Genomic DNA, 22,800 nt, shown 5'->3' on the forward strand with positions numbered 1-22,800 from the left:
GTCTAGGATCTGTCTCTCCCTCACCTCACCAGGTCTAGGATCTGTCTCTCCTCACCTCACCAGGTCTAGGATCTGTCTCTCCTCACCTCACCAGGTCTAGGATCTGTCTCTCCTCACCTCACCAGGTCTAGGATCTGTCTCCCCTCACCTCACCAGGTCTAGGATCTGTCTCTCCTCACCTCACCAGGTCTAGGATCTGTCTCTCCTCACCTCACCAGGTCTAGGATCTGTCTCTCCTCACCTCACCAGGTCTAGGATCTGTCTCCCCTCACCTCACCAGGTCTAGGATCTGTCTCCCCTCACCTCACCAGGTCTAGGATCTGTCTCTCCTCACCTCACCAGGTCTAGGATCTGTCTCCTCACCTCACCAGGTCTAGGATCTGTCTCTCCTCACCTCACCAGGTCTAGGATCTGTCTCTCCTCCTCACCAGGTCTAGGATCTGTCTCTCCTCACCTCACCAGGTCTAGGATCTGTCTCTCCTCCTCACCAGGTCTAGGATCTGTCTCTCCCAGGTCTAGGATCTGTCTCTCCTCACCTCACCAGGTCTAGGATCTGTCTCTCCTCACCTCACCAGGTCTAGGATCTGTCTCCCCTCACCTCACCAGGTCACTCTCCTCACCAGGTCTAGGATCTGTCTCACCTCACCTCACCTCACCAGGTCTAGGATCTGTCTCTCCTCACCTCACCAGGTCTAGGATCTGTCTCCCTCACCTCACCAGGTCTAGGATCTGTCTCTCCTCACCTCACCAGGTCTAGGATCTGTCTCTCCTCACCTCACCAGGTCTAGGATCTGTCTCTCCCTCACCTCACCAGGTCTAGGATCTGTCTCTCCTCACCTCACCAGGTCTAGGATCTGTCTCTCCCTCACCTCACCAGGTCTAGGATCTGTCTCTCCTCACCTCACCAGGTCTAGGGTCACCAGGTAGGATCTGTCTCTCCTCACCTCACCAGGTCTAGGATCTGTCTCTCCTCACCTCACCAGGTCTAGGATCTGTCTCTCCTCACCTCACCAGGTCTAGGATCTGTCTCTCCTCACCTCACCAGGTCTAGGATCTGTCTCTCCTCACCTCACCAGGTCTAGGATCTGTCTCTCCTCACCAGGTCATCTGTCTCTCCTCACCTCACCAGGTCTAGGATCTGTCTCTCCTCACCTCACCAGGTCTAGGAGGTCTCCTCACCTCACCAGGTCTAGGATCTCTCTCACCTCACCTCACCAGGTCTAGGATCTGTCTCTCCTCACCTCACCAGGTCTAGGATCTGTCTCCTCACCTCACCAGGTCTAGGACCTCACCAGGTCTAGGATCTGTCTCTCCTCACCTCACCAGGTCTAGGATCTGTCTCTCCTCACCTCACCAGGTCTAGGATCTGTCTCTCCTCACCTCACCAGGTCTAGGATCTGTCTCTCCTCACCTCACCAGGTCTAGGATCTGTCTCTCCTCACCTCACCAGGTCTAGGATCTGTCTCTCCTCACCTCACCAGGTCTAGGATCTGTCTCTCCTCACCTCACCAGGTCACCTCACCAGGTCTAGGATCTGTCTCTCCTCACCTCACCAGGTCTCACCTCACCAGGTCTAGGATCTGTCTCCTCACCTCACCTCCTCACCTCACCAGGTCTAGGATCTGTCTCTCCTCACCTCACCAGGTCTAGGATCTGTCTCTCCTCACCTCACCAGGTCTAGGATCTGTCTCTCCTCACCTCACCAGGTCTAGGATCTGTCTCTCCTCACCTCACCAGGTCTAGGATCTGTCTCTCCTCACCTCACCAGGTCTAGGATCTGTCTCTCCTCACCTCACCAGGTCTAGATCTGTCTCTCCTCACCTCACCATCTAGGATCTGTCTCCCTCTGCAGATCTAGGATCTGTCTCTCCTCACCAGGTCTAGGATCTGTCTCCCCTCTGCAGATCTAGGATCTGTCTCTCCTCACCTCTGCAGGTCTAGGATCTGCGTCACATCCTCAGCTTTAGGGATCTTGATGGAGTTTGGCTCCCCCGAGGGGGCGGAGTCCTGGGCAGGTGCCGCCCTCTTCCTGCCTTTGCCTGCCCCTCCTTCCTTCTCATTGGCCAGAGGGGAGGGTATGGCCTTGGGGGGGCGTCCGCGGCGAGGTTTGGGGATGGTTGACACACCTGTGGTGAGGTCAGAGGTCACTGTGTCCTCCTGAGAGAGAGAGGAGAGGATGTGAAGTTTTAAAAATATACAAAATTAGAGAAGGAAAAAATATGAGGTTTCACAGGGTTAAATGAACTAATGAGGGGTCAGTTTAGGGGGCCTGAGGGGTCAGTTTAGGGGGTCTGAGGGGTCCGTTTAGGTGGTCTGAGGGGACAGTTTAGGTGGTCTGAGGGGACAGTTTATGGGGTCTGAGGGGTCAGTTCAGGGGGTCTGAGGGGTCAGTTTAGGGGGTCTGAGGGGTCAGTTTAGGTGGTCTGTTTAGGTCTGAGGGGTCAGTTTAGGTGGTCTGAGGGGTCAGTTTAGGTGGTCTGTTTAGGTCTGAGGGGTCAGTTTAGGTGGTCTGAGGGGTCAGTTTAGGTGGTCTGAGGGGTCAGTTTAGGTCAGGAGGAATCAAAGACCTTTCCTTCTCTCTCACCTTCCCGTCGTCCGTCTTGGTGATAACAGGGTTCTCTTCATTCTCTCGCCCCCCCTCTGACGACTCCGTCACAACATCCCTACAGGACAGGAAGGGGATTAACATCAACAGGAAGTTTGAGTTTAGGCGTATGTCTATATTAATGGTTTGTGTTCAGGTGTAAAAATGTTTTATTTTATTATTATAGTGTCATGCTTCTTCTAGGAGGCCTAGCCCGCAGGAGTAGGACTAGCCCGCAGGAGGAGAAGGAGGACTAGCCCGCAGGAGGAGGAGGAGGACTAGCCTGCAGGAGGAGGAGGAGGACTAGCCCGCAGGAGAAGGACTAGCCCGCAGGAGGAGGAGGACTAGCCCGCAGGAGGACTAGCCCGCAGGAGGACTAGCCCGCAGGAGGACTAGCCCGCAGGAGGAGCCCGCAGGAGCCCTAGCCCGCAGGAGGACTAGCCCTAGCCCGCAGGAGGACTAGCCCTAGCCCGCAGGAGAGGAGGCCTAGCCCGCAGGAGAGGAGGCCTAGCCCGCAGGAGAGGAGGCCTAGCCCGCAGGAGAGGAGGCCTAGCCCGTAGGAGGTACATGGCCTCTAGCCCGCAGACAGTACATGGCCTCTCCTCAACCAGACAGTGCATGGCCTCTCCTCTTCATCTCTCCTAAATCAGACAGTGCATGGCGGTCTGAAGGTGTGTTACCTGGTCTTGGTAACAGGAGAGCTGGGCTGGGAGTGGGTACTGGTGTTGCTGTCTGAGCCGGTGGTCTTGTTGTAGACTCTCCTACCTGGCACCGTCAGAGTCTTATTCACTGTAGACAAGACAGGAGATGGCTTTGGCTGGGGAGAGGAGGGGAGAGAGAGAGAGAGAGAGAGGAGGGGGAGAGAGGGGGGGGCATAGAGAGAGAGGAGGGGGAGAGAGGAGGAGGGGGGGGAGAGGAGGAGGGGGAGAGAGAGAGAGAGGGGGAGAGAGGAGGAGGGGGGGAGGAGGGGGGAGAGAGAGAGAGAGAGGGGGGGCATAGAGAGAGAGAGGAGGGGGCATAGAGAGAGAGAGAGAGGGGGCAAAGACAGAGAGAGAGAGGGAGCAAAGAGAGAGAGAGAGGGGGGCATAGACAGAGAGAGAGAGGGAGCAAAAAGAGAGAGAGAGAGAGAGAGGGGGCATAGAGAGAGAAGGGGCAAAGAGAGAGAGAGAGGGAGGAGCAAAGAGAGAGAGAGAGAGGGGGGCATAGAGAGAGAGGGGGGCATAGAGAGAGAGAAGGGGCAGAGAGAGAGAGAGAGAGAGAGAGAGAGAGAGAGAGCAGAGAGAGAGAGAGAGAGAGCAGAGAGAGAGAGAGAGAGAGAGAGAGAGAGAGAGAGAGAGAGAGAGAGAGAGAGAGAGAGAGAGAGAGAGAGAGAGAGAGAGGGGCAAAGATATAATCTAGATATTATACAGGTACATAGAACAGGTTATTAAGATATAATCTAGATATTATACAGGTACATAGAACAGGTTATTAAGATATAATCTAGATATTATACAGGTACATAGAACAGGTTATTAAAGATATAATCTAGATATTATACAGGTACATAGAACAGGTTATTAAGATATAATCTAGATATTATACAGGTACATAGAACAGGTTATTAAGATATAATCTAGATATTATACAGGTACATAGAACAGGTTATTAAGATATAATCTAGATATTATACAGGTACATAGAACAGGTTATTAAAGATATAATCTAGATATTATACAGGTACATAGAACAGGTTATTAAGATATAATCTAGATATTATACAGGTACATAGAACAGGTTATTAAGATATAATCTAGATATTATACAGGTACATAGAACAGATTTTAAAGATATAATCTAGATATTATACAGGTACATAGAACAGGTTATTAAAGATATAATCTAGATATTATACAGGTACTATAGAACAGGTTATTAAGATATAATCTAGATATTATACAGGTACATAGAACAGGTTATTAAGATATAATCTAGATATTATACAGGTACATAGAACAGGTTATTAAGATATAATCTAGATATTATACAGGTACATAGAACAGATTTTAAAGATATAATCTAGATATTATACAGGTACATAGAACAGGTTATTAAAGATATAATCTAGATATTTTTCAGGTACATAGAACAGGTTATTAAGATATAATCTAGATATTATACAGCTACATAGAACAGGTTATTAAAGATATAATTAGGTATTATAACAGGTACTATAACAGGTACAGGTATTATAACAGGTACTATAACAGGTACTATAACAGGTACAGGTACTATAACAGGTACTATAACAGGTACAGGTACTATAACAGGTACTATAACAGGTACTATAACAGGTACAGGTACTATAACAGGTATTATAACAGGTACTATAACAGGTACAGGTACTATAACAGGTACTATACCAGGTATTATAACAGGTACTATAACAGGTATTATAACAGGTACTATAACAGGTACTATAACAGGTACTATAACAGGTACTATAACAGGTACTATAACAGGTATTATAACAGGTACTATACCAGGTATTATAACAGGTACAGGTACTATAACAGGTACTATAACAGGTATTATAACAGGTACTATAACAGGTACTATAACAGGTATTATAACAGGTACTATAACAGGTACTATAACAGGTACAGGTACTATAACAGGTACTATAACAGGTACTATAACAGGTACTAGTATTATAACAGGTATTATAACAGGTACTATAACAGGTACTATAACAGGTACTATAACAGGTACTATAACAGGTACAGGTACTATAACAGGTACTATAACAGGTACTATAACAGGTACTAGTATTATAACAGGTACTATAACAGGTATTATAACAGGTACTATAACAGGTACTATAACAGGTACTATAACAGGTACAGGTATTATAACAGGTACTATAACAGGTACTATAACAGGTACTATAACAGGTACTATAACAGGTATTATAACAGGTACTATAACAGGTACTATAACAGGTACTATAACAGGTATTATACCAGGTACTATACCAGGTACTATACCAGGTACTATACCAGGTACTATAACAGGTATTATAACAGGTACTATACCAGGTACTATAACAGGTACTATAACAGGTACTATACCAGGTACTATACCAGGTACTATACCAGGTACTATACCAGGTACTATACCAGGTATTATAACAGGTACTATACCAGGTACTATACCAGGTACTATACCAGGTATTATAACAGGTGAGGTCCTTACCTTTCCCGTCAGCAGCACCGTTCTGGCCTCTGATGATAAATACTCCTTATCATTGATCAGGTCCTGGAAGGAGACAACTTATTTACGCAAACTTTTGTGTGTGTGTGTGTGTATGTGTATGGTGTGTTTGTATGATGTGTGTATGTGTGTGTGTGTGTGAGAGATGTGTGTGAGATGTGTGTGTGTGTATGTATGTATGTATGTGTGAGTGTGTGTGTGTGTGTGTGTGTGTGTGTGTATGTGAGTGCGTGTATGATGTGTGTGTGTGTGAGATGTGTGTGTGTGTATGTATGTATGTGTGAGTGTGTGTGTGTGTGTGAGTGCGTGTATGATGTGTGTGTGTGTGTGTGTGTGTGTGTATGGTGTGTGTGTGTGTGGTGTGTGTATGGTGTGTGTGTGTGTATGGTGTGTGTGTGTGTGTACGGTGTGTGTGTGTGTACGGTGCGTGTGTGTGTGTGTGTATGGTGCGTGTGTGTATGTGTGGTGTGTGTGTGCGTGCGTATGGTGCGTGTGTGTGTGTGTATGGTGCGTGTGTGTGTGTGTATGGTGTGTGTGTGTGTGTGTGTGTGTATGGTGTGTGTATGTGTATGGTGTGTGTGTGTGTATACCTTGTCAGGTGGAGTGTAGAACTTGCTGGGCAGGACGGGGTCTTTAGGAGACTCCAGATGACAGGCGGTCGACTTGTTAACGATCACGAACAACGCCACGTCACACACGATGTACAGCTTCTGTAACCACGACAACGCACAACATACTGGCTGAACGGGTCTATAGTCAGTTAATATACTGGCTGAATGGGTCTATAGTTAATATACTGGCTGAATGGGTCTATAGTCAGTTAATATACTGGCTGAATGGGTCTATAGTTAATATACTGGCTGAATGGGTCTATAGTCAGTTAATATACTGGCTGAATGGGTCTATAGTTAATATACTGGCTGAACGGGTCTATAGTCAGTTAATATACTGGCTGAATGGGTCTATAGTTAATATACTGGCTGAATGGGTCTATAGTTAATATACTGGCTGAATGGGTCTATAGTCAGTTAATATACTGGCTGAATGGGTCTATAGTTAATATACTGGCTGAATGGGTCTATAGTCAGTTAACATACTGGCTGAATGGGTCTATAGTCAGATAATATACTGGCTGAACGGGTCTATAGTCAGTTAATATACTGGCTGAATGGGTCTATAGTCAGTTAACATACTGGCTGAATGGGTCTATAGTCAGTTAATATACTGGCTGAATGGGTCAATAGTCAGTTAACATACTGGCTGAATGGGTCTACAGTCAGTTAACATACTGGCTGAATGGGTCTATAGTCAGTTAATATACTGGCTGAATGGGTCTATAGTCAGTTAATATACTGGCTGAATGGGTCTATAGTCAGTTAACCTACTGGCTGAATGGGTCTATAGTCAGTTAATATACTGGCTGAATGGGTCTATAGTCAGTTAATATACTGGCTGAATGGGTCTATAGTCAGTTAATATACTGGCTGAATGGGTCTATAGTCAGTTAATATACTGGCTGAATGGGTCTATAGTCAGATAACATACTGGCTGAATGGGTCTATAGTCAGTTAACATACTGGCTGAATGGGTCTATAGTCAGTTAATATACTGGCTGAATGGGTCTATAGTCAGTTAATATACTGGCTGAATGGGTCTATAGTTAATATACTGGCTGAATGGGTCTATAGTCAGTTAATATACTGGCTGAATGGGTCTATAGTCAGTTAATATACTGGCTGAATGGGTCTATAGTCAGTTAATATACTGGCTGAATGGGTCTATAGTCAGTTAATATACTGGCTGAATGGGTCTATAGTCAGTTAATATACTGGCTGAATGGGTCTATAGTCAGTTAATATACTGGCTGAATGGGTCTATAGTCAGTTAATATACTGGCTGAATGGGTCTATAGTCAGATAATATACTGGCTGAATGGGTCTATAGTCAGTTAATATACTGGCTGAATGGGTCTATATAGTTAATATACTGGCTGAATGGGTCTATAGTCAGTTAACATACTGGCTGAATGGGTCTATAGTGACGATGGTTAACCTCGCGTTAATTATATAACGTCATGTGACATGCTAATTAGCCTGTTTGTATGTTAATGACAGTACTGTCTTTGTTGTGATTGGCTAGATGATCAGACTGCTAAACCAGTCCTGTTTCTTCTTGATTAATGATTCATTTTGGAATTGATACAGACGCTGTCGATTCACGAATCAATTAGTCCACTATTCAAACTCCCTACTGTGTGTGTACCTCGTTAGTCTGTGGGTCGTCAGGACACCGTGTGTGTACCTCGTTAGCCTTCGGGTCGTCAGGACACTGTGTGTGTGTGTACCTCGTTAGTCTGTGGGTCGTCAGGACACCGTGTGTGTACCTCGTTAGCCTTCGGGTCGTCAGGACACTGTGTGTGTGTGTGTGTGTACCTCGTTAGCCTTCGGGTCATCAGGACACTGTGTGTGTGTACCTCGTTAGCCTTCGGGTCATCAGGACACTGTGTGTGTGTGTACCTCGTTAGCCTTCGGGTCGTCAGGACACTGTGTGTGTGTGTACCTCGTTAGCCTTCGGGTCGTCAGGACACTGTGTGTGTGTGTGTGTGTACCTCATTAGCCTTCGGGTCGTCAGGACACTGTGTGTGTGTACCTCGTTAGCCTTCGGGTCGTCAGGACACTGTGTGTGTGTACCTCGCTAGCCTTCGGGTCGTCAGGACACTGTGTGTGTGTGTGTACCTCGTTAGCCTTCGGGTCGTCAGGACACTGTGTGTGTGTGTGTGTGTACCTCGTTAGCCTTCGGGTCGTCAGGACACTGTGTGTGTGTACCTCGTTAGCCTTCGGGTCGTCAGGACACTGTGTGTGTGTGTACCTCGTTAGCCTTCGGGTCGTCAGGACACTGTGTGTGTGTGTGTGTGTACCTCGTTAGCCTTCGGGTCGTCAGGACACTGTGCGTCTTTGGTCTGCTTGATGTTCTCCACCATTTTCCTCAGGAAGGCGTGACTGTTGTTCTCATTCTGCACCATCAACACCTCTAGCATGAACCACAGACACCTACACACACACACACACACACACACACACACACACACACACACACACAACCATCAGAAATACTCAAGCTGTCTATGTTCGTGTGTGTAAGTCTGGTTTAGGAGAGATGAAGAGGAGAGATGAAGAGGAGAGATGAAGAGGAGAGGCCATGTACTGTCTGGTTTAGGAGAGATGAAGAGGAGAGGCCATGTACTGTCTGATTGAGGAGAGATGAAGAGGAGAGGCCGTGTACTGTCTGGTTTAGGAGAGATGAAGAGGAGAGGCCGTGTACTGTCTGATTGAGGAGAGATGAAGAGGAGAGGCCATGTACTGTCTGGTTTAGGAGAGATGAAGAGGAGAGGCCATGTACTGTCTGGTTTAGGAGAGATGAAGAGGAGAGGCCATGTACTGTCTGGTTTAGGAGAGATGAAGAGGAGAGGCCATGTACTGTCTGGTTTAGGAGAGATGAAGAGGAGAGGCCATGTACTGTCTGGTTTAGGAGAGATGAAGAGGAGAGGCCATGTACTGTCTGGTTTAGGAGAGATGAAGAGGAGAGGCCATGTACTGTCTGGTTTAGGAGAGATGAAGAGGAGAGGCCGTGTACTGTCTGGTTTAGGAGAGATGAAGAGGAGAGGCCATGTACTGTCTGATTGAGGAGAGATGAAGAGGAGAGGCCATGTACTGTCTGGTTTAGGAGAGATGAAGAGGAGAGGCCGTGTACTGTCTGGTTTAGGAGAGATGAAGAGGAGAGGCCATGTACTGTCTGGTTTAGGAGAGATGAAGAGGAGAGGCCATGTACTGTCTGGTTTAGGAGAGATGAAGAGGAGAGGCCATGTACTGTCTGGTTTAGGAGAGATGAAGAGGAGAGGCCGTGTACTGTCTGGTTTAGGAGAGATGAAGAGGAGAGGCCGTGTACTGTCTGGTTTAGGAGAGATGAAGAGGAGAGGCCGTGTACTGTCTGGTTTAGGAGAGATGAAGAGGAGAGGCCATGTACTGTCTGGTTTAGAGAGATGAAGAGGAGAGGCCGTGTACTGTCTGGTTTAGGAGAGATGAAGAGGAGAGGCCGTGTACTGTCTGGTTTAGGAGAGATGAAGAGGAGAGGCCGTGTACTATCTAATTTAGGAGAGATGAAGAGGAGAGGCCGTGTACTGTCTGGTTTAGGAGAGATGAAGAGGAGAGGCCGTGTACTGTCTGGTTTAGGAGAGATGAAGAGGAGAGGCCATGTACTGTCTGGTTTAGGAGAGGCCCTGTACTGTCTGGTTTAGGAGAGATGAAGAGGAGAGGCCATGTACTGTCTGGTTTAGGAGAGATGAAGAGGAGAGGCCATGTACTGTCTGGTTTAGGAGAGATGAAGAGGAGAGGCCATGTACTGTCTGGTTTAGGAGAGATGAAGAGGAGAGGCCATGTACTGTCTGGTTTAGGAGAGATGAAGAGGAGAGGCCATGTACTGTCTGGTTTAGGAGAGATGAAGAGGAGAGGCCATGTACTGTCTGGTTTAGGAGAGATGAAGAGGAGAGGCCATGTACTGTCTGGTTTAGGAGAGATGAAGAGGAGAGGCCATGTACTGTCTGGTTTAGGAGAGATGAAGAGAGAGGCCATGTACTGTCTGATTGAGGAGAGATGAAGAGGAGAGGCCCTGTACTGTCTGATTTAGAGAGAGAAGAAGAGGAGAGATGAAGAGGAGAGGCCATGTACTGTCTGTTTGAGGAGAGAAGAAGAGAGGCCCTGTACTGTCTGTTTAGGAGAGATGAAGAGGAGAGGCCATGTACTGTCTGGTTTAGGAGAGATGAAGAGGAGAGGCCATGTACTGTCTGGTTTAGGAGAGATGAAGAGGAGAGGCCATGTACTGTCTGGTTTAGGAGAGATGAAGAGGAGAGGCCATGTACTGTCTGGTTTAGGAGAGATGAAGAGGAGAGGCCATGTACTGTCTGGTTTAGGAGAGATGAAGAGGAGAGGCCATGTACTGTCTGGTTTAGGAGAGATGAAGAGGAGAGGCCATGTACTGTCTGGTTTAGGAGAGATGAAGAGGAGAGGCCATGTACTGTCTGATTGAGGAGAGATGAAGAGGAGAGGCCATGTACTGTCTGATTGAGTCCTGAGGAGAGATGAAGAGGAGAGGCCATGTACTGTCTAATTTAGGAGAGATGAAGAGGAGAGGCCGTGTACTGTCTGGTTTAGGAGAGATGAAGAGGAGAGGTAATGTTTGTTCATGTGTGTGTGTGTGTCTGTGTGTGTGTCTGTGTGTGTGTGTGTGTGTGTCTGTCTGTGTGTGTACACTCACTCCTTGAGGTCTCGCAGCTGTTCAAAGTCCTGTGGCTTGGTGAAGTCTGGGTCATGAGCCAACAGGTGGATCATATAAGGAACCACATACTCTGGTAGGAGAGACATCATCTTATCTATAGAGGGAGAGGGAGGAGAGGAGGAGAGGAGGGAGGAGAAGAGAGGAGGAGAGGAGGAGAGGAGAGGGGGAGAGAGGGGGAGAAAGGAGGAGGAGAGGAGAGGGGGAGAGAGGGGGAGAAAGGAGGAGAGGAGGGGAGAAAGGAGGAGAGGTGGAGAGAGGAGGAGAGGGGGAGAGGAGGGGAGAGGGGGAGGAGGGGAGAGGGGGAGGAGGAGAGAGGGGAGGAGGGGAGAGGGGGAGGAGGAGAGAGGGGGAGAGAGGAGAGAGGAGGAGGGAGAGGGAGGAGAGAGGAGGAGGGAGAGGGAGGAGAAAGGAGGAGAGGAGAGGGGTGTAGGGAGAAGCAGGGGAGAGGAGAGTGGAGGAGGGAGAAGGAGAAAGGAGGGGAGGAGGGGAGAGGGGGGAGGAGAGAGGGGGAGGAGGGGAGGGGGAGATAGGAGGAGAGGAGGGAGAGGGAGGGGAGAGTGGAGGAGGGAGAAGGAGAAAGGAGGGGAGGAGGGAGAAGGAGAGAGGAGGGGAGGAGGGAGAAGAAGGGGAGAGGAGACAGGGGAGGAGGGACTTAGTAAGATTTCTGTACTGATGTATTAACAGTGGGGTTGAGTCGTGTCCTGATGTATTAACAGTGGGGTTGAGTCGTGTCTTGATGTATTAACAGTGGGGTTGAGTCGTGGGGTTGAGTCGTGTCCTGATGTATTAACAGTGGGGTTGAGTCGTGTCCTGATGTATTAACAGTGGGGTTGAGTCGTGTCCTGATGTATTAACAGTGGGGTTGAGTCGTGTCCTGATGTATTAACAGTGGGGTTGAGTCGTGTCTGATGTATTAACAGTGGGGGGGTTGAGTCGTGGGGTTGAGTCGTGTCCTGATGTATTAACAGTGGGGGGTTGAGTCGTGTCCTGATGTATTAACAGTGGGGTTGAGTCGTGTCCTGATGTATTAACAGTGGGGTTGAGTCGTGTCCTGATGTATTAACAGTGGGGTTGAGGTTTAGGTCGTGTCCTGATGTATTAACAGTGGGGTTGAGTCATGTCCTGATGTATTAACAGTGGGGTTGAGTCGTGGGGTTAGGTCGTGTCCTGATGTATTAACAGTGGGGTTGAGTCGTGTCCTGATGTATTAACAGTGGGGTTGAGTCGTGTCCTGATGTATTAACAGTGGGGTTGAGTCGTGTCCTGATGTATTAACAGTGGGGTTGAGTCGTGTCCTGATGTATTAACAGTGGGGTTGAGTCGTGTCCTGATGTATTAACAGTGGGGTTGAGTCGTGGGGTTGAGTCATGTCCTGATGTATTAACAGTGGGGTTGAGTCATGTCCTGATGTATTAACAGTGGGGTTGAGTCGTGTCCTGATGTATTAACAGTGGGGTTGAGTCGTGTCCTGATGTATTAACAGTGGGGTGAGTGAGTCCTGATGTATTAACAGTGGGGTTGAGTCGTGTCCTGATGTATTAACAGTGGGGTTGAGTCGTGTCCTGATGTATTAACAGTGGGGTTGAGTCGTGTCCTGATGGTGGGGTTGAGTCGTGTCCTGATGTATTAACAGTGGGGTTGAGTCATGTCCTGATGTATTAACAGTGGGGTTGAGTCGTGTCCTGATGTATTAACAGTGGGGTTGAGTCGTGGGGTTGAGTCGTGTCCTGATGTATTAACAGTGGGGTTGAGTCGTGTCCTGATGTATTAACAGTGGGGTTGAGTCGTGTCCTGATGTATTAACAGTGGGGTTGAGTCGTGTCCTGATGTATTAACAGTGGGGTTGAGTCGTGTCCTGATGTATTAACAGTGGGGTTGAGTCGTGTCCTGATGTATTAACAGTGGGGTTGAGTCGTGTCCTGATGTATTAACAGTGGGGTTGAGTCGTGTCCTGATGTATTAACAGTGGGGTTGAGTCGTGTCCTGGTGATCACCAGTCAGAGTTGTTCTGTCCGGTTCACTAACAGGGGGGGTTGTTGTTACAGTCGTGTTCACTAACCGTGGGGGGTCAGGGGGTTGTTGTTACGGTCGGTTATTAACAGTGGGGTCAGGGGTTGATGTGTTACAGTCCGGTTCACTAACTGATGTGGGTCAGTGGGGTTGTTGTTACAGTGTTCATTAACGTGGGTCAGGGGTTGTTGTTACAGTCCGGTTCACTAACCGTGGGTCAGGGGTTGTTGTTACGGTCCGGTTCACTAACCGTGGGTCAGGGGTTGTTGTTACGGTCCGGTTCACTAACCGTGGGTCAGGGGTTGTTGTTACGGTCCGGTTCACTAACCGTGGGTCAAGGGGTTGTTGTTACGGTCCGGTTCACTAACCGTGGGTCAAGGGGTTGTTGTTACGGTCCGTTCACTAACCGTGGGTCAAGGGGTTGTTGTTACGGTCCGGTTCACTAACCGTGGGCCAGGGGTTGATGTGTGGTCATGTTACGGTCCGGTTCACTAACCGTGGGTCAAGGGGTTGTTGTTACGGTCCTGATTCACTAACCGTGGGTCAAGGGGTTGTTGTTACGGTCCGGTTCACTAACCGTGGGCCAGCGGGTTGTTGTTACGGTCCAGTTCACTAACCGTGGGTCAGGGGTTGATGTGTGGTCATGTTACGGTCCGGTTCACTAACCGTGGGCCAGGGGGTTGTTGTTACGGTCCAGTTCACTAACCGTGGGTCAGGAGGTTGATGTGTGGTCATGTTACGGTCCGGTTCACTAACCGTGGGCCAGGGGGTTGATGTGTGGTCAGGGGTTGAGGTTACGGTCCGGTTCACTAACCGTGGGCCAGGGGTTGATGTGTGGTCATGTTACGGTCCGGTTCACTAACCGTGGGCCAGGGGGTTGTTGTTACGGTCCGGTTCACTAACCGTGGGTCAGGGGTTGATGTGTGGTCATGTTACGGTCCGGTTCACTAACCGTGGGCCAGGGGGTTGTTGTTACGGTCCGGTTCACTAACCATGGGTCAGGGGTTGATGTGTGGTCATGTTACGGTCCGGTTCACTAACCGTGGGCCAGGGGGTTGATGTTACGGTCCGGTTCACTAACCGTGGGCCAGGGGGTTGATGTGTGGTCATGTTACGGTCCGGTTCACTAACCGTGGGCCAGGGGGTTGTTGTTGATGAATTCCCGTCTGATACTGATGTTCTTGAGCAGACACTGTCTGGCGTGGGCCCTCCTCTCCTTGACCGGGTCTTTGGCACACAGCGAGAAGACGGCCAGGTACTCTAATGGGAGGAGCAGCTTGACCAGAGCCAGGTGTAACTTCTGGGCAAAGATCTGACGCACCTGGTAACACTCATCCTGCAGGAGACCACAGAACACTTCAAGGACAGAACACTTCAAGGACAGAACACTTCAAGGACGGAACACTTCAACGACGGAACACTTCAAGGACAGAACACTTCAAGGACAGAACACTTCAAGGACAAGGACAGAACACTTCAACGACAAGGACAGAACACTTCAAGGACAGAACACTTCAAGGACAGAACACTTCAAGGACAGAACACTTCAAGGACAGAACACTTCAAGGACAGAACACTTCAAGGACAGAACACTTCAAGGACAGAACACTTCAGGACAGAACACTTCAAGGACAGAACACTTCAAGGACAGAACACTTCAAGGACAGAACACTTCAAGGACAAGGACAGAACACTTCAACAACAAGGACAGAACACTTCAACAACAAGGACAGAACACTTCAAGGACAGAACACTTCAAGGACAGAACACTTCAACGACGGAACACTTCAAGGACAGAACACTTCAAGGACAGAACACTTCAAGGACAGAACACTTCAAGGACAGAACACTTCAAGGACAGAACACTTCAACAACAAGGACAGAAAACACAGAAACGTTTCCTTAAAGTCCCACCCTGAGAGAAACGTGTCCTAAAGTCCCACCCTGACAGAAACGTGTCCTAAAGTCCCACCCTGACAGAAACGTTTCCTAAAGTCCCACCCTGACAGAAACGTGTCCTAAAGTCCCACCCTGACAGACAGTCTTACAGAAACGTTTCCTAAAGTCCCACCCTGACAGAAACGTGTCCTAAAGTCCCACCCTGACAGAAACGTTTCGAAAGTCCCACCCTGACAGAAACGTTTCCTTAAAGTCCCACCCTGACAGAAACGTTTCCTAAAGTCCCACCCTGACAGAAACGTTTCCTAAAGTCCCACCCTGACAGAAACGTTTCCTAAAGTCCCACCCTGACAGAAACGTTTCCTAAAGTCCCACCCTGACAGAAACGTTTCCTAAAGTCCCACCCTGACAGAAACGTTTCCTAAAGTCCCACCCTGACAGAAACGTTTCCTAAAGTCCCACCCTGACAGAAACGTTTCCTAAAGTCCCACCCTGACAGAAACATGTCCTAAAGTCCCACCCTGACAGAAACGTGTCCTAAAGTCCCACCCTGACAGAAATGTTTCCTAAAGTCCCACCCTGACAGACAAAGGAACGTGTCCTAAAGTCCCACCCCGACAGACAGTCTTACAGAAATGTGTCCTAAAGTCCCACCCTGACAGAAACGTGTCCTAAAGTCCCACCCCGACAGACAGTCTTACAGAAACGTGTCCTAAAGTCCCACAGACCCGACAGAAATGTGTCCTAAAGTCCCACCCTGACAGTCCTAAAGTCCCACCCTGAGAGAAACGTGTCCTAAAGTCCCACCCTGACAGAAACGTGTCCTAAAGTCCCACCCTGACAGAAACGTTTCCTAAAGTCCCACCCTGACAGAAACGTGTCCTAAAGTCCCACCCTGACAGACAGTCTTACAGAAACGTGTCCTAAAGTCCCACCCTGACAGAAACGTTTCCTAAAGTCCCACCCTGACAGAAACGTGTCCTAAAGTCCCACCCTGACAGAAACGTGTCCTAAAGTCCCACCCCGACACACAGTCTTACGTTGATAACCAGCCCACAGAGCTGGAACTGTTCCGGTGTGATGATGTCATGGTAAACCGGTTCCTGGGCCAGCTTCATGATGGCTCCTCCTGCTGCCAGACGCAGACGAGACATGTCTGACTTACTGCGGGAGGAAGAGGAGGAAGAGGAGAAAGAGATGAGTAATGAGCATGAATTACTATTTTGTAACCTATCCCCCCCCCTCCCCAAAATGCAGTTAGCCTGACCGCTTAACCAACGACCTCTAATCCCTAACCTTCAACACCTGACCCAGAGGTCTCCCTCTGAGACCAGCATGGCTGACCTCTGACCTCTACATACCTGATATTTTTCTGTTCTGTGAGGTCTCCCTCTGAGACCAGCGTTGTTGACCTCTGACCTCTACATACCTGATCTTTTTCTGTTCTGTGAGGTCTCCCTCTGAGACCAGCATGGCGGACAGCAGTCGGAGGGTGGAGTTGGCCGATTTAGACTGATTGTTCTTCATACCGAGGAGCCAACGCACCAACAGCTTAATGGCCTGCACCTGGGGAGGAGAGACGGAGAGATCACACATTATACTTCAACAGCATTCTACTCCTGGGGAGGAGAGACGGAGAGAGGGAGGACAGAGAAAGGGAGAGGAGAGTAACTCAGTTGGTAGAGCATAGTGCTTGAAATTGCCAGGGTTATGGGTTTGAGTCCCACTGGGGACCCGTGTGGGGGAAAGTATTATAAAAGAGAGAAGCAGAGGAGAGCGAGGGACAGAGAGAGAGGGACAGAAAGAGAGTGGAGGAGAGCGAGGGACAGAGAAGAGAGGAGGAGAGCGAGGACAGAGAGAGAGAGGAGGAGAGCGAGGGACAGAAAGAGAGAGGAGGAGAGCGAGGGACAGAAAGAGAGAGGAGGAGAGCGAGGGACAGAAAGAGAGAGGAGGAGAGCGAGGGACAGAAAGAGAGGGGAGGAGAGCGAGGGACAGAAAGAGAGAGGAGGAGAGCGAGGGACAGAAAGAGAGAGGAGGAGAGCGAGGGACAGAAAGAGAGAGGAGGAGAGCGAGGGACAGAAAGAGAGAGGAGGAGAGCGAGGGACAGAAAGAGAGAGGAGGAGAGCGAGGGACAGAAAGAGAGAGGAGGAGAGCGAGGGACAGAAAGAGAGGAGAGATATGTATAGAGTGTAGTTACCTCAGGAGGAGAGATATGTATAGAGTGTAGTTACCTCAGGAGAGATATGTATAGAGTGTAGTTACCTCAGGAGGAGAGATATGTATAGAGTGTAGTTACCTCAGGAGATAGATATGTAGTTACCTCAGGAGAGATATGTGTAGTTACCTCAGGAGAGATATGTATAGAGTGTAGTTACCTCAGGAGAGATATATGTTACCTCAGGAGAGATATGTAGAGTGTAGTTACCTCAGGAGAGATATGTATAGTGTAGTTACCTCAGGAGAGATATGTATAGAGTGTAGTTACCTCAGGAGAGATATGTGGAGTGTAGTTACCTCAGGAGGAGAGATATGTATAGAGTGTAGTTACCTCAGGAGGAGAGATATGTATAGAGTGTAGTTACCTCAGGAGGAGAGATATGTATAGAGTGTAGTTACCTCAGGAGAGAGATATGTATAGAGTGTAGTTACCTCAGGAGAGATATGTATAGAGTGTAGTTACCTCAGGAGAGATATGTATAGAGTGTAGTTACCTCAGGAGGAGAGATATGTATAGAGTGTAGTTACCTCAGGAGGAGAGATATGTATAGAGTGTAGTTACCTCAGGAGGAGAGATATGTAGAGTGTAGTTACCTCAGGAGGAGAGATATGTATAGAGTGTAGTTACCTCAGGAGGAGAGATATGTATAGAGTGTAGTTACCTCAGGAGGAGAGATATGTATAGAGTGTAGTTACCTCAGGAGAGATATGTGGAGTGTAGTTACCTCAGGAGGAGAGATATGTATAGAGTGTAGTTACCTCAGGAGAGATATGTATAGAGTGTAGTTACCTCAGGAGGAGAGATATGTATAGAGTTTAGTTACCTCAGGAGAGATATGTATAGAGTGTAGTTACCTCAGGAGAGATATGTAGAGTGTAGTTACCTCAGGAGAGATATGTATAGAGTGTAGTTACCTCAGGAGAGATATGTATAGAGTGTAGTTACCTCAGGAGAGATATGTATAGAGTGTAGTTACCTCAGGAGAGATATGTATAGAGTGTAGTTACCTCAGGAGAGATATGTATAGAGTGTAGTTACCTCAGGAGAGATATGTATAGAGTGTAGTTACCTCAGGAGAGATATGTATAGAGTGTAGTTACCTCAGGAGAGATATGTATAGAGTGTAGTTACCTCAGGAGAGATATGTATAGAGTGTAGTTACCTCAGGAGGAGAGATATGTAGAGTGTAGTTACCTCAGGAGAGATATGTATAGAGTGTAGTTACCTCAGGAGGAGAGATATGTATAGAGTGTAGTTACCTCAGGAGAGATATGTATAGAGTGTAGTTACCTTAGCCAGCACCTCAGGAGAGATATGTGGAGTGTAGTTACCTCAGGAGAGATATGTATAGAGTGTAGTTACCTCAGGAGAGATATGTATAGAGTGTAGTTACCTCAGGAGAGAGATATGTATAGAGTGTAGTTACCTCAGGAGGAGAGATATGTATAGAGTGTAGTTACCTCAGGAGGAGAGATATGTAGAGTGTAGTTACCTCAGGAGAGATATGTACAGAGTGTAGTTACCTCAGGAGAGATATGTGGAGTGTAGTTACCTCAGGAGAGATATGTGGAGTGTAGTTACCTCAGGAGGAGAGATATGTATAGAGTGTAGTTACCTCAGGAGGAGAGATATGTATAGAGTGTAGTTACCTCAGGAGGAGAGATATGTATAGAGTGTAGTTACCTCAGGAGAGAGATATGTAGAGTGTAGTTACCTCAGGAGAGATATGTATAGAGTGTAGTTACCTCAGGAGGAGAGATATGTATAGAGTGTAGTTACCTCAGGAGAGATATGTATAGAGTGTAGTTACCTCAGGAGAGATATGTATAGAGTGTAGTTACCTCAGGAGGAGAGATATGTATAGAGTGTAGTTACCTCAGGAGGAGAGATATGTATAGAGTGTAGTTACCTCAGGAGAGATATGTATAGAGTGTAGTTACCTCAGGAGAGATATGTACAGAGTGTAGTTACCTCAGGAGGAGAGATATGTGTAGTTACCTCAGGAGGAGAGATATGTATAGAGTGTAGTTACCTCAGGAGGAGAGATATGTATAGAGTGTAGTTACCTCAGGAGGAGAGATATGTGTAGTTACCTCAGGAGGAGAGATATGTATAGAGTGTAGTTACCTCAGGAGAGAGATATGTATAGAGTGTAGTTACCTCAGGAAGAGAGATATGTGTAGTTACCTCAGGAGGAGAGATATGTATAGAGTGTAGTTACCTCAGGAAGAGAGATATGTGCTGGGAGAGTTACCTCAGGAGGAGAGATATGTATAGTTACCTCAGGAGTGTAGTTACCTCAGGAGGAGAGATATGTGTAGTTACCTCAGGAGGAGAGATATGTATAGAGTGTAGTTACCTCAGGAGGAGAGATATGTATAGAGTGTAGTTACCTCAGGAGGAGAGATATGTATAGAGTGTAGTTACCTTAGCCAGCACCTCAGGAGAGACTTCTTCGTCAGATGTCCACAGCTTCCCATTTTTGTTTCCTACAGACTGGAGACACACTTTTTACAATCCCTGTGTGTCTTTAGGTGACCCAAGCACTAGCATCGGTGTGTAGATACATGGATTTATGTGTGTGTGTGTCAGTGTGTGTGTGTGTGTGTGTGTGTCGGTGGTGTTCATGATCAATGTGTGTGTATTTTTGTGTCAGTGTGTGTCTTCGCTCCCAAAACCCACCCTGTCATTCATGAGCAGGTCCTTGACGATGAAGTTGGCCACGATGGCCTTCATGGGGGAGGCAAACTGATCTGGAGCCAGTAGAGAGATATGACCCAGACTGACCAGGGGGGTTATCAACTGTTCTGGGACGTCAGCGTTCAGACTACGAGAGAGAGGCTGGGGGAGAGGAGAGAGGTGGTTAGAGAGAGAGAGGCTGGGGGAGAGGAGAGAGAGGCTGGGGGAGAGGAGAGAGGTGGTTAGAGAGAGAGGCTGGGGGGGGAGAGGAGAGAGGTGGTTAGAGAGAGAGAGAGGCTGGGGGGAGGAGAGAGGTGGTTAGGCTGGGGGAGAGAGAGAGAGGCTGGGGAGAGGAGAGAGAGGCTGGGGGAGAGGAGAGGGGGAGAGAGCAGAACCAAGTTTTCCTCTAGGATTTTGCCGTTTCTCAGCTCCATCCAGTATCTTTTATCCTGAACAACTCCCTAGTCCTTGCCGATACCCATACCATGATGCAGCCACCACAGAGGCTGGGGGAGAGGAGAGAGGCTGGGGAGAGGAGAGAGAGGCTGGGGGAGAGGAGAGAGGGGGTTTCCAACACATCACTGAGTAACTGCTTCCGTATTTTCAAGCATGGTGGTGGCTGCATCATGGTATGGGTATGCTTGTCATCAGCAAATACTGGGGAGTTTTTCAGGATGAAAATAAACAGAACAGTGCTAAGAACAGGCAAAATCCTAGAGGAAAACCTGGTTCAGTCTGCTTTTTCACCAGATACTGGGAGAGGAATTCACCTTTTAGCAGGACAATAATCTACAAAACAAGGCCACATCTACACTGGAGTTGCTTAGCAATAAGACACTGAATGTTGCCGAGTTGCCAAGTTACAGTTTAGACTTAAATCTGATTGTAAATCTATGTAAAGACTTAAATGGCCGTCTAGCCATGATCCCCAACATCTGGACAGAGCTTGAAGAATTATAAATGGGCTAATAATTTACAATCCAGGTGTTTAAAGGCTCTTAGAGACTGTTGGGGCAGAATCAGAATTAGTGAGGTAACATTAGAGACTGTTGGGGCAGAATCAGAATTAGTGAGGTAACATTAGAGACTGTTGGGGCAGAATCAGAATTAGTGAGGTAACATTAGAGACTGTTGGGATATTTGTCATTAAGATGTTTTATTTTGGACTGTTGGCAGTTATCCCTTCTCTGCTAGTCTATCTTCTCTGCTTACAAAACAGTTCTTAGTATCATTTATAACCAAGACACACCCATCTCGACCCCCTCTCGACGAATAACAGATCTTAGGAACAGTTCACAAAGATCCTTTTACTTGAGAGAGAGGAGTAGCCCATAGCTAGATAGCATTAGCTATAAATTATCGTTCAGTCTGGTCTCCTAAACGGAGTTCTAATCTCGTTCTTGGTACCACTTAGGACCACAACAATTCCCTCATCCAATGGCATATATCAATTGTCAATTCTAGATACCCTCATCTCAAATACACCCCCTCCTGGACAAGATCAGAAAATACACTGAGCCTCTTAGGTCTTAGGTCATATACTAGGTCAAGATAAGGGCAACCTCAGAGGAGACATACAACAGTGAGCCTCCTAGGTCATATACTAGGTCAAGATAAGGGCAACCTCAGAGGAGACATACAACAGTGAGCCTCTTGTCTTAGGTCATATACTAGGTCAAGATAAGGGCAACCTCAGAGGAGACATACAACAGTGAGCCTCCTAGGTCCTAGGTCATATACTAGGTCAAGATAAGGGCAACCTCAGAGGAGACATACAACAGTGAGCCTCTTGTCTTTGGTCAAAAACTAGGACAAGATAAGGGCAACCTCAGAGGAGACATACAATAGTTAGACACATTCCCAGAAGAAGAGGAGCCTCCATTCTGTCCTCCTCCCATTCTGATATTCTGCATATCATCACATGGTTTAACAGACACATTGACATATGAAGACAAGCCTGACCTCTCCCCTCTCTGGGCCCCTAGTGACTTATTCGTCGAGATGGGTGTGTCTTGGTTATAAATGATACTAAGAACTGTTTTGTAATGCTGTCTGGCTATGGGATACTCCTCTCTCAGAGAATTCATTTATAGACGCTAAATTGATCTGAGAGTCACAGGGCCATGGTGAGGCTCATATAATTAAAGATGGACTGTATTGATTTGATCGTATCTTAACATGTATTGACTCAGGGAGGGTGAATATTTATCTAATAATCAATATATTTTTTACGTCCCACTTTGACGGAATATTTAGGAACAAAAAAATGACGAAATTATTGGCACTTTAGTATCACCTAACAGCAAAGCCCTACTCTATCTCTGTGTGTGTTACCTCAAAGATCTGCGCCAGCTGGACCTCCTTGTTACAGAAGATGGCGTGGATACAGTGGACAGCCTGTTTGGCCTGGTGGGGGGTCCCACGTTTAGCCTTCTGATGAAGGACTGGGATGAGGGTCCTGGGGGGAGGAGAGGAGGTTAACAGACTGACTACAGTCATGGACCCTTTACCCCATAAATGAACTATCCACACAGTCTCTCCCTCCCTCCCATCCTGTCTCTCCCTCCCTCCCATCCTGTCTCTCCCTCCCTCCCATCCTGTCCCCCTCCCTCCCTCCCACCCTGTCTCTCCCTCCCTCCCACCCTGTCTCTCCCTCCCTCCCTCCCTCACTCCTCCCTCTCACCCACCCTCCCTCCCTCTCACCCACCCTGTCTCTCCCTCCCTCTCACCCACCCTGTCTCTCCCTCCCTCCCTCCCCCCTCCCTCCCACCCTCCCTGCCTCTCCCTCCCCCTCCCTCTCACCCACCCTGTTCGGTCTCTCTCCCTC

At 47.9% G+C, this 22,800-nt stretch overlaps 1 pseudogene; it reads right to left on the minus strand.

Annotated features, from left to right (window-relative positions):
• Positions 1-1,900: 1,900 nt before the first annotated feature.
• Positions 1,901-22,800, minus strand: part of LOC121843948 — a 77,335-nt pseudogene continuing 56,435 nt past the window's right edge.

This window comes from Oncorhynchus tshawytscha, unplaced genomic scaffold, assembly GCF_018296145.1.
Source record: "Oncorhynchus tshawytscha isolate Ot180627B unplaced genomic scaffold, Otsh_v2.0 Un_contig_3726_pilon_pilon, whole genome shotgun sequence".
Classification (NCBI taxonomy): Eukaryota; Metazoa; Chordata; class Actinopteri; order Salmoniformes; family Salmonidae; genus Oncorhynchus; species Oncorhynchus tshawytscha.